The following is a 12382-nucleotide window of genomic DNA, read 5'->3' as shown; positions in this document are numbered from 1 at the left end:
CTCCAGTGGCTGTAAGTTTTTTTCTTCGCGAAGAAGAAAGATGGATCACTTAGACCGTGTTTGGATTTCCGGGAGCTGAATCGTATTACAGTCCGGGATCCATATCCCCTGCCTTTGATCTCTGATCTTTTTGATCAGATTGTTGGAGCCAAGGTGTTCTCCAAGTTGGATTTGAGAGGAGCATACAATCTGATCAGGATCAAGGAGGGGGATGAGTGGAAAACAGCCTTCAATACGCACGAGGGTCATTTTGAGAACCTGGTAATGCCTTTTGGGTTGACGAATGCGTCAGCGGTATTTCAGCGATTCGTCAATGATATTTTTCATCATTTGGTGGGGAGGTTCGTAGTAGTCTACCTTGATGACATTTTAATTTATTCTCCTGATCTGAAGACCCATCAGGATCATGTGAGACAGGTTTTGACGATCCTGCGGGAGAATAAAGTATACGCCAAATTGGAGAAATATTTGTTTGCGGTACAAGAGCTTCCATTTTTGGGATACATGCTTTCTGATTCTGGTTTTCATATGGACCCCGAAAAGGTCCGGGCGGTTCTGGAGTGGGACCGACCGGAGAATCAGAAAGCTTTGATGCGATTTTTGGGGTTTACGAATTATTATAGAAAATTTATTTTGAATTATTCCACGCTAGTCAAACCTCTTACTGATATGACCAAGAAGGGCGCTGATGTCTCTGTCTGGTCGGATGAGGCATTGCAGGCCTTTTCGGCTATTAAGGAGCGTTTTGTGTCTGCTCCCATTCTGGTGCAGCCGGATGTATCTCGGCCATTCGTTGTCGAGGTCGATGCATCAGAGGTGGGGGTTGGGGCGGTGCTTTTGCAGGGTCCTTCTCCTGGCAAGTGGGTCCCGTGTGCCTTCTTCTCCAGGAAGCTCTCGGTCGCTGAGAGGAATTATGATGTTGGAGATAGGGAGTTGTTGGCGATCAAGTTGGCCTTTGAAGAATGGCGTCACTGGTTAGAGGGGGCTTCTCACCCCGTTACTGTGTATACAGACCATAATAATTTGGCTTACCTGCAATCTGCCAAGCGTCTGAACCCAAGACCGGCCAGATGGTCATTGTTTTTTACCAGGTTCAATTTCGTGGTTACCTTTCGCCCAGGGGTCAAGAACGTCAAGGCAGATGCCTTGTCTCACAGCTTCCCTGGGGGAGGTGATTCAGAAGATCCAGCGCCGATTTTGGCAGATGGAGTGGTGGTCTCCGCTCTGTACCCTGAATTGGAGATGGAGGTGTTGGGAGCTCAGGAGGGGGCTCCTGGTTCGTGTCCCCCAGGGAGGTTGTTTGTTCCTGAGGGCCTACGATACAAGGTGTTCAAGGAACATCACGATACTGTTCTCGCTGGACATCCTGGTGGTAAGTCCACCTGTGATCTGGTGTCCCGGAGGTTCTGGTGGCCAAGTTTGCGTAAGAGTATTGAGAATTACGTGACAGCCTGTGAAACCTGCGCTCGGTTTAAGGTTGCTCATACTTGACCGCATGGTTCACTTCTTCCATTGTCTATTCCATCTCGTCCTTGGACACATTTGTCCATGGACTTTATTACGGACCTACCGAGTTCCTCCGGGAGAACAGTGATTTTGGTGGTAGTCGACCTTTTCAGTAAAATGGCTCACTTTATACCACTTACGAGTCTGCCTAACGCTAAGACTCTTGCGCAGATTTTTGTGGATAATATTGTTAAATTGCACGGTATTCCTTCGGATGTGGTCTCTGATAGGGGCACGCAGTTTGTCTCCAGGTTTTGGAGGGCGTTCTGCTCTCGACTTGGCATTCAACTTTCTTTCTCGTCGGCTTTTCATCCACAGTCGAATGGTCAGACGGAGCGTACCAATCAAAACCTGGAGACCTACTTGAGGTGCTTTGTGGCTGAGAATCAGGAGGACTGGTCCTCATTCTTGTCCTTAGCAGAATTTGCATTGAATAACCGTAGGCAGGAGTCCACGGGTAAGTCGCCATTTTTTGGCGCATACGGTTTCCATCCTCAGTTTGGTACCTTTTCTGGGTCTGGTTCCTCCGGGATGCCAGAGGAGGAGAGATTCTCTTCTGCCTTATCCTCTATCTGGCGGGGGATTCAAGGGAATTTGGAGAGGATGAGTGAGAGGTATAGACGAATGGCTGACAGGAGACGTGTGACTGGTCCGGAACTGTGTGTGGGTGATTTGGTGTGGTTGTCCACTAGGAATATCAAGTTGAGAATGCCATCTTGGAAACTGGGTCCAAGATTTGTTGGTCCATATAAGATTTCTGCTGTGATCAATCCTGTGGCATTTCGACTTGATCTGCTGCAGACTTGGAGGATCCACGATGTCTTCCACAAGTCTTCACTAAAAAAATATGTTAAACCGGTGGTACCATCGCCATTGCCGCCTCCTCCTCCTGTTCTGGTCGAGGGAAACTTGGAGTTCGAGATCTCCAGGATTCTCGACTCAAGAGTTCTGCGGGGTTCCCTCCAGTACCTGGTTCACTGGAGGGGATACGGTCCTGAGGAGAGGATGTGGGTTCCGGCGTCAGATGTCTACGCCAGCCGTCTGGTGAGGGCTTTTCATAGGTCCCATCCGGATAAGGTTGGTCCAGGGTGTCCGGAGGTCACCCATAGAAGGGGGGGTACTGTCATGCCCCCCTCTGACGATGTGCGGAGGTCAGCCAGGATTGCAGCACGAGTCTAGTATTGTTTTGATGCTGTGCTGGATCCGCCTCGCATCAGGTGCACTGGGTGGAGTCATTAGTTTAAATAGTCTCCGGCTAAAGTGCTCTGAGCGGATTATACTCATCATTGTGGTCTTGGAAGCTAGGAAGGAAGGTTGGCTGTTTGTTCCTGCTCTCAGCAGATAAGTGTCTTTTCTTGTTTGGTTGTTTATGTCATCTTACCCATCCAGGTTCTGTGCGAGCTGGCAGCTCCTTTCTCCCCACTTCACCATCTCAGGGAGTTCAGGGTTCTGTTAGTATAGGCTGGTGGACACAGCAAATCTACCATCAAGATTTGTCTGTGGGCTGAGCATTGCAGGGAAAGAGGTCAGGGATAAATTAGGAGGTGACGCTTCCCCTGTCTCTCGTCAAGAGCCTGGTTGGTGTGTTATCTGTTTAACTGTGCATGTCCGCCGTGACAATAGCATCTTGCAGTTGATGGAGATTTGAGGGATGCACATCCAGGGCACGAAGCTCCCGTTCCACCACATCCCAAAGATGCTCTATTGGGTTGAGATCTGGTGATTGTGGGGCCATTTTAGTACAGTGAACTCATTGTCATGTTCAAGAAACCAATGTGAGATGATTGGAGCTTTGTGACATGGTGCATTATCCTGCTGGAAGTAGCCATCAGAGGATGGATACATGTTCTCATTCTGTTTACCCCAAATTCGGACTCTACCATTTGAATGTCTCAACAGAAATCGAGACTCATCAGACCAGGCAACATCTTTCCAGTCTTCAACAGTCCAGTTTTGGTGAGCTCGTGCAAATTGTAGCCTCTTTTCCTATTTGTAGTGGAGATGAGTGGTACCCGGTGGGGTCTTCTGCTGTTGTAGCCCATCCTCCTCAAGGTTGTGCGTGTTGTGGCTTCACAAATGCTTTGCTGCAGACCTCGGTTGTAACGAGTGGTTATTTCAGCCAACGTTGCTCTTCTATCAGCTTGAATCAGTCGGCCCATTCTCCTCTGACCTCTAGCATCCACAAGGCATTTTCGCCCACAGGACGGCCGCATACTGGATGTTTTCCCTTTTCACACCATTCTTTGTAAACCCTAGAAATGGTTGTGCGTGAAAATCCCAGTAACTGAGCAGATTGTGAAATACTCAGACCGGCCCGTCTGGCACCAACAACCATGCCACGCTCAAAATGGCTTAAATCACCTTTCTTTCCCATTCTGACATTCAGTTTGGAGTTCAGGAGATTGTCTTGACCAGGAGCACCCCCCTAAATGCATCGAAGCAACTGCCATGTGATTGGTTGACTAGATAATTGCATTCATGAGAAATAGAACAAGTGTTCCTAATAATTCTTTAGGTGAGTGTACATGTGTATCATATAATTTCTCAAATGCAGTCTGTTGGATAGTTGTGACAATAGACCCAGTGTCCAATAAGGCAACAAAAGGTACCCCATTGATTGAGAGAACCACTTCTGGACGGGGTCCTACATATCTGGGCATCCAGCTGGGATCTTCTGAACCTACTGCTTTACCTCCCGAGGGGTGGTCCTTGGCCTCGGGGGGGTTTTAACTGCCAGCACATCATTTCCGTATAGCCTGGCTTATGACAGTATCTACAAATGGGTTGCTTTTGCTTGTTAAAGTGTTCAGTGGGGAGTCTACCAGAGTTTACTGGGATAAGTCTCTTTACCATCAGGAGGGAAAGGCTTCCTTGGTGACGGTGTCTCATCCTCCAGCAATAAGGGTTTCTCCCACTGTTCCAGTTTTCGGCATACTTTCTCCAGACTTTTGGTTAGGACGTTAACTTGTTCTTTCAATGCAGCAACTGCATCAGGAACTGGAGCTTGGGCTTCCTGACTGACTATAGGGTGACATTTTGGAGATGGCTTATTCACAAGCATTTCGGCAGGCCTAGCAGGTTCTGGTTGTGGGTCTTTCCCCAGAATACGGATAGCGAGCCCTTTGAAGTCTAGGAAGGTAGATCTTGGGTAATGTGCAGCTAACATCTTTAACTGGCTCTTTAAGGTTTCTGTCCTAACACCTTCAATGAATTGCTCTCTAAGTGTTTTAACTTGATCGTCTGCTTCATGGGGGTCTACCTGTATACAGCTCGCAGGGCTTCCTGTAAGGACAATGCAAAGTCTCTGAGGGACTCACCCGGCTGCTGTCTCTTGCTGAAGAATCTCATCTTGACCTCTGACACAGTCCTGGGTTCAAAAGTGGCGCAGAGTCGTTCCAATATCTGCTGCACTGTTCTTTTCTCTGAGCTGGGCCAGGATTTCCCTTCTCTGAGGGCCGCTCCTTCCGGTTGTGCAGTGAGGGTTTCCATTTGCTGTTCTGCTGACACCGGGTACAATCTGAACACAGCCAAATGTTTTTCTTTAAATTCCCTTGAAGTATGAGCTTCCCCAGCATATTGTGGGAACCAGGGTGCTCCTAGAAAATAGGGCATTGTTAATGGCATGATGCTTGGTGCTGCGGCTGCTGCAGGGAACCGGCTAAGGTCAGGCTGCTCCCTATCTCCTTCTTCAGACATGGCAGTGACAGGCCTTCAATATAATGCAGGTTAAATACAGTTTTACACACTTTTTGCGTTGCGTTGCTATAGGGAACCGCTACTCTGTAGGTGTCTGGCCCTTTAAGAGTCGCTGTGACAGCTTATTATAGAGGAGTACGGGGCTCTGTAAGGCAGATTGGGGTCCCAAACAGTCCTTATTATGGCTAATTTCCCCAACTGCGCTCACTCTGACATTCATGGATGATTCTCAGGCTGCTTTCACTTCCTCTATGGGTGCAGCTGGATTTTCTGTCCTCCTAGGAACTTGCACTCGAACACCTTTGTTCCTCTGTCGAGGCGGGCTGTTTGTCTCCCTCAGTATGTGGAGAGCAAAAAACAAGATGGCTGATTAACCCCTGTTTTACCAGCAGCAAATAAATGCAATCCAGTCACTTGTATGGGCTTTTACAGATGCTGTGAGCTTCAGCAGTGATCTGAGAGCACATGTATAGTGTTTATACTAAAGCACAAAGGATTTGGATCCTTTTCGTGACCACCAAAATTATGCAGGGGCAGTATGTGAGTGCAGGGTGGGCTGATGGGGGTAGTAGTCGTACTCATGGTTTTGCAGCTCCCTGGGTCGGTGTGCAGTGATGAGGAAGACAGCACTAAATCCTCCGGGGCACTCTCTATTGCAGGGAACACCAGCCGGATGGAAGTTGAGGTGCCCTTGATGGTAATGGGTGCGCTTAGGGTGCTTTGGTGGCTGGGCCCCTGTGTTCGTGACGCCAGCACCGTAAGGTGCAATTAGGAGATGACGTGGAATAAGGAGACCAAGTTTCTTAACAAACTCCCAGTACTTTGATGACCTTTGGATCAACTTCAGTAATGTATGCAAAAGTCATTTACAGCAGGGCGGCTTCTACAGGGATTCAGATTAGTTCCCAGAAGTTGCATAAGGGGCAGTTTTCTATGACAATCAATCTTTTCCCCTCGTTTCTCCAGGCTGGAGGGATGGACTATCTCTACTGTACTGTATAATCATATACTTCTGTATCCTCTCTAGGAATACTATCTCCTGACAGATGGCCTTTCTGTCCTTGGTTATGGTGGGCAGCCTATAGCCTAGAATCTCTCCACCTAATGCAAAGGAGACTGGAGCCTGATAAACGACAGTTACCTTCCTTTGCCAATATTCTCCCTCCCTCGCTGAGTTGCCTGCTTCTTCTGTAATCTTTCCCTTCTATGGGCTGGTACATGGAACTAACTCTGGAGTGTTTGTAACTCTCCAAGATGTCTGCTGAGGTGCAGCTTTGTCCTCAGACATCGCACACACGGACCTCCTTCGGAGTCAGCCCTGGGAGGATTGTTAGAACCTCCCCCTCCCTGTGCAACTTTATTGGAACTCATATACAAGCACAACTTACATGAAACCCAATCACAGCATTAAGCAGTGTGTTTCAGGACACTGCAGGGGCCCCTCATGAAAGTCTAGTGCGAGGTCCACACTCTGCAGAAAAAGTAACATTGCACTTCCCTAGGACGCGCTCTGTGCCTCGGATGATGCAGACACCATAGTGAAGGTAGCGCGTCCCTATTAATGGTGAGACCGCTGCATGGTCCGACCAGGAAAGTGTGTGAGTGCGAGAGTCTCCTGCTTACAGAAAACACATCAATTCTAGAATAAGAGAAGAATGAGGAAAAAAAAGGTAAAATCCTTCTCCGAGCCATGGAGACATCTCCAAGCGTCTATCATTTCTCCCGGGAGGGTAGGTCCTAGAAGTGCCTGTGGTATCAGAATCCTCCTAGAATTAGAGTAGCTCCAGGACCCCTGTGATATATAGAAGGAGGGTAGGTCCTAGAAGTGCCTGTGGTATCAGAATCCTCCTAGAATTAGAGTAGCTCCAGGACCCCTGTGATATATATAAGGAGGGTAGGTCCTAGAAGGGCCTGTGGTATCAGAATCCTCCTAGAATTAGAGTAGCTCCAGGATCCCTGTGATATATATAAGGAGGGTAGGTCCTAGAAGTGCCTGTGGTATCAGATTCCTCCTAGAATTAGAGTAGCTCCAGGAACCCTGTAATATATAGAAGGAGGGTAAGTCCTAGAAGTGCCTGCGGTATCAGAATCCTCCTAGAATTAGAGTAGCTCCAGGACCCCTGTAATATATATAAGGAGGGTAGGTCCTAGAAGGGCCTGTGGTATCAGAATCCTCCTAGAATTAGAGTAGCTCCAGGATCCCTGGGATATATAGAAGGAGGGTAGGTCCTAGAAGGGCCTGTGGTATCAGAATCCTCCTAGAATTAGAGTAGCTCCAGGACCCCTGTAATATATATAAGGAGGGTAGGTCCTAGAAGTGCCTGTGGTATCAGAATCCTCCTAGAATTAGAGTAGCTCCAGGACCCCTGTAATATATATAAGGAGGGTAGGTCCTAGAAGGGCCTGTGGTATCAGAATCCTCCTAGAATTAGAGTAGCTCCAGGATCCCTGTGATATATAGAAGGAGGGTAGGTCCTAGAAGGGCCTGTGGTATCAGAATCCTCCTAGAATTAGAGTAGCTCCAGGACCCCTGTAATATATATAAGGAGGGTAGGTCCTAGAAGGGCCTGTGGTATCAGAATCCTCCTAGAATTAGAGTAGCTCCAGGACCCCTGTAATATATATAAGGAGGGTAGGTCCTAGAAGGGCCTGTGGTATCAGAATCCTCCTAGAATTAGAGTAGCTCCAGGATCCCTGTGATATATAGAAGGAGGGTAGGTCCTAGAAGGGCCTGTGGTATCAGAATCCTCCTAGAATTAGAGTAGCTCCAGGACCCCTGTAATATATATAAGGAGGGTAGGTCCTAGAAGTGCCTGTGGTATCAGAATCCTCCTAGAATTAGAGTAGCTCCAGGACCCCTGTAATATATAGAAGGAGGGTAGGTCCTTGAAGTGCCTGTGGTATCAGAATCCTCCTAGAATTAGAGTAGCTCCAGGACCCCTGTGATATATAGAAGGAGGGTAGGTCCTAGAAGTGCCTGTGGTATCAGAATCCTCCTAGAATTAGAGTAGCTCCAGGACCCCTGTAATATATATAAGTAGGGTAAGTCCTAGAAGGGCCTGTGGTATCAGAATCCTCCTAGAATTAGAGTAGCTCCAGGATCCCTGTGATATATAGAAGGAGGGTAGGTCCTAGAAGGGCCTGTGGTATCAGAATCCTCCTAGAATTAGAGTAGCTCCAGGACCCCTGTAATATATATAAGGAGGGTAGGTCCTAGAAGGGCCTGTGGTATCAGAATCCTCCTAGAATTAGAGTAGCTCCATGACCCCTGTAATATATAGAAGGAGGGTAGGTCCTTGAAGTGCCTGTGGTATCAGAATCCTCCTAGAATTAGAGTAGCTCCAGGACCCCTGTGATATATAGAAGGAGGGTAGGTCCTAGAAGTGCCTGTGGTATCAGAATCCTCCTAGAATTAGAGTAGCTCCAGGATCCCTGTGATATATATAAGGAGGGTAGGTCCTAGAAGTGCCTGTGGTATCAGAATCCTCCTAGAATTAGAGTAGCTCCAGGATCCCTGTAATATATAGAAGGAGGGTAGGTCCTAGAAGTGCCTGTGGTATCAGAATCCTCCTAGAATTAGAGTAGCTCCAGGATCCCTGTGATATATAGAAGGAGGGTAGGTCCTAGAAGTGCCTGTGGTATCAGAATCCTCCTAGAATTAGAGTAGCTCCAGGACCCCTGTAATATATATAAGGAGGGTAAGTCCTAGAAGTGCCTGTGGTATCAGAATCCTCCTAGAATTAGAGTAGCTCCAGGACCCCTGTAATATATAGAAGGAGGGTAGGTCCTAGAAGGGCCTGTGGTATCAGAATCCTCCTAGAATTAGAGTAGCTCCAGGACCCCTGTAATATATATAAGGAGGGTAGGTCCTAGAAGGGCCTGTGGTATCAGAATCCTCCTAGAATTAGAGTAGCTCCAGGACCCCTGTGATATATAGAAGGAGGGTAGGTCCTAGAAGGGCCTGTGGTATCAGAATCCTCCTAGAATTAGAGTAGCTCCAGGACCCCTGTAATATATATAAGGAGGGTAGGTCCTAGAAGTGCCTGTGGTATCAGAATCCTCCTAGAATTAGAGTAGCTCCAGGACCCCTGTAATATATAGAAGGAGGGTAGGTCCTAGAAGTGCCTGTGGTATCAGAATCCTCCTAGAATTAGAGTAGCTCCAGGACCCCTGTAATATATATAAGGAGGGTAGGTCCTAGAAGTGCCTGTGGTATCAGAATCCTCCTAGAATTAGAGTAGCTCCAGGACCCCTGTGATATATAGAAGGAGGGTAGGTCCTAGAAGTGCCTGTGGTATCAGAATCCTCCTAGAATTAGAGTAGCTCCAGGACCCCTGTAATATATATAAGGAGGGTAGGTCCTAGAAGTGCCTGTGGTATCAGAATCCTCCTAGAATTAGAGTAGCTCCAGGACCCCTGTAATATATATAAGGAGGGTAGGTCCTAGAAGGGCCTGTGGTATCAGAATCCTCCTAGAATTAGAGTAGCTCCAGGACCCCTGTGATATATATAAGGAGGGTAGGTCCTAGAAGGGCCTGTGGTATCAGAATCCTCCTAGAATTAGAGTAGCTCCAGGACCCCTGTGATATATATAAGGAGGGTAGGTCCTAGAAGTGCCTGTGGTATCAGAATCCTCCTAGAATTAGAGTAGCTCCAGGACCCCTGTAATATATATAAGGAGGGTAGGTCCTAGAAGGGCCTGTGGTATCAGAATCCTCCTAGAATTAGAGTAGCTCCAGGATCCCTGTGATATATAGAAGGAGGGTAGGTCCTAGAAGTGCCTGTGGTATCAGAATCCTCCTAGAATTAGAGTAGCTCCAGGATCCCTGTAATATATATAAGTAGGGTAAGTCCTAGAAGGGCCTGTGGTATCAGAATCCTCCTAGAATTAGAGTAGCTCCAGGATCCCTGTGATATATAGAAGGAGGGTAGGTCCTAGAAGTGCCTGTGGTATCAGAATCCTCCTAGAATTAGAGTAGCTCCAGGACCCCTGTAATATATATAAGGAGGGTAGGTCCTAGAAGGGCCTGTGGTATCAGAATCCTCCTAGAATTAGAGTAGCTCCAGGATCCCTGTGATATATAGAAGGAGGGTAGGTCCTAGAAGTGCCTGTGGTATCAGAATCCTCCTAGAATTAGAGTAGCTCCAGGACCCCTGTAATATATATAAGGAGGGTAGGTCCTAGAAGGGCCTGCGGTATCAGAATCCTCCTAGAATTAGAGTAGCTCCAGGACCCCTGTAATATATATAAGGAGGGTAGGTCCTAGAAGTGCCTGTGGTATCAGAATCCTCCTAGAATTAGAGTAGCTCCAGGACCCCTGTAATATATATAAGGAGGGTAGGTCCTAGAAGGGCCTGTGGTATCAGAATCCTCCTAGAATTAGAGTAGCTCCAGGATCCCTGTAATATATATAAGGAGGGTAAGTCCTAGAAGGGCCTGTGGTATCAGAATCCTCCTATAATTAGAGTAGCTCCAGGATCCCTGTGATATATAGAAGGAGGGTAGGTCCTAGAAGGGCCTGTGGTATCAGAATCCTCCTAGAATTAGAGTAGCTCCAGGACCCCTGTAATATATATAAGAAGGGTAGGTCCTAGAAGTGCCTGTGGTATCAGAATCCTCCTAGAATTAGAGTAGCTCCAGGACCCCTGTAATATATAGAAGGAGGGTAGGTCCTAGAAGTGCCTGTGGTATCAGAATCCTCCTAGAATTAGAGTAGCTCCAGGACCCCTGTAATATATAGAAGGAGGGTAGGTCCTAGAAGGGCCTGTGGTATCAGAATCCTCCTAGAATTAGAGTAGCTCCAGGATCCCTGTGATATATATAAGGAGGGTAGGTCCTAGAAGGGCCTGTGGTATCAGAATCCTCCTAGAATTAGAGTAGCTCCAGGACCCCTGTAATATATAGAAGGAGGGTAAGTCCTAGAAGGGCCTGTGGTATCAGAATCCTCCTAGAATTAGAGTAGCTCCAGGATCCCTGTGATATATAGAATGAGGGTAGGTCCTAGAAGTGCCTGTGGTATCAGAATCCTCCTAGAATTAGAGTAGCTCCAGGACCCCTGTGATATATAGAAGGAGGGTAGGTCCTAGAAGTGCCTGTGGTATCAGAATCCTCCTAGAATTAGAGTAGCTCCAGGACCCCTGTAATATATATAAGGAGGGTAGGTCCTAGAAGGGCCTGCGGTATCAGAATCCTCCTAGAATTAGAGTAGCTCCAGGACCCCTGTAATATATATAAGGAGGGTAAGTCCTAGAAGGGCCTGTGGTATCAGAATCCTCCTAGAATTAGAGTAGCTCCAGGATCCCTGTAATATATAGAAGGAGGGTAGGTCCTAGAAGGGCCTGTGGTATCAGAATCCTCCTAGAATTAGAGTAGCTCCAGGATCCCTGTGATATATAGAAGGAGGGTAGGTCCTAGAAGGGCCTGTGGTATCAGAATCCTCCTAGAATTAGAGTAGCTCCAGGACCCCTGTAATATATATAAGGAGGGTAGGTCCTAGAAGGGCCTGCGGTATCAGAATCCTCCTAGAATTAGAGTAGCTCCAGGACCCCTGTAATATATATAAGGAGGGTAAGTCCTAGAAGGGCCTGTGGTATCAGAATCCTCCTAGAATTAGAGTAGCTCCAGGATCCCTGTAATATATAGAAGGAGGGTAGGTCCTAGAAGGGCCTGTGGTATCAGAATCCTCCTAGAATTAGAGTAGCTCCAGGACCCCTGTAATATATATAAGGAGGGTAAGTCCTAGAAGGGCCTGTGGTATCAGAATCCTCCTAGAATTAGAGTAGCTCCAGGACCCCTGTAATATATATAAGGAGGGTAGGTCCTAGAAGTGCCTGTGGTATCAGAATCCTCCTAGAATTAGAGTAGCTCCAGGACCCCTGTAATATATATAAGGAGGGTAGGTCCTAGAAGTGCCTGTGGTATCAGAATCCTCCTAGAATTAGAGTAGCTCCAGGACCCCTGTAATATATATAAGGAGGGTAGGTCCTAGAAGGGCCTGTGGTATCAGAATCCTCCTAGAATTAGAGTAGCTCCAGGATCCCTGTGATATAAAGAAGGAGGGTAGGTCCTAGAAGGGCCTGTGGTATCAGAATCCTCCTAGAATTAGAGTAGCTCCAGGACCCCTGTAATATATATAAGGAGGGTAAGTCCTAGAAGGGCCTGTGGTATCAGAATCCTCCT

This window comes from Bufo bufo, chromosome 9, assembly GCF_905171765.1.
Source record: "Bufo bufo chromosome 9, aBufBuf1.1, whole genome shotgun sequence".
In the NCBI taxonomy this organism is placed as follows: domain Eukaryota; kingdom Metazoa; phylum Chordata; class Amphibia; order Anura; family Bufonidae; genus Bufo; species Bufo bufo.
Note: the sequence above shows the minus strand (reverse complement) of the source record.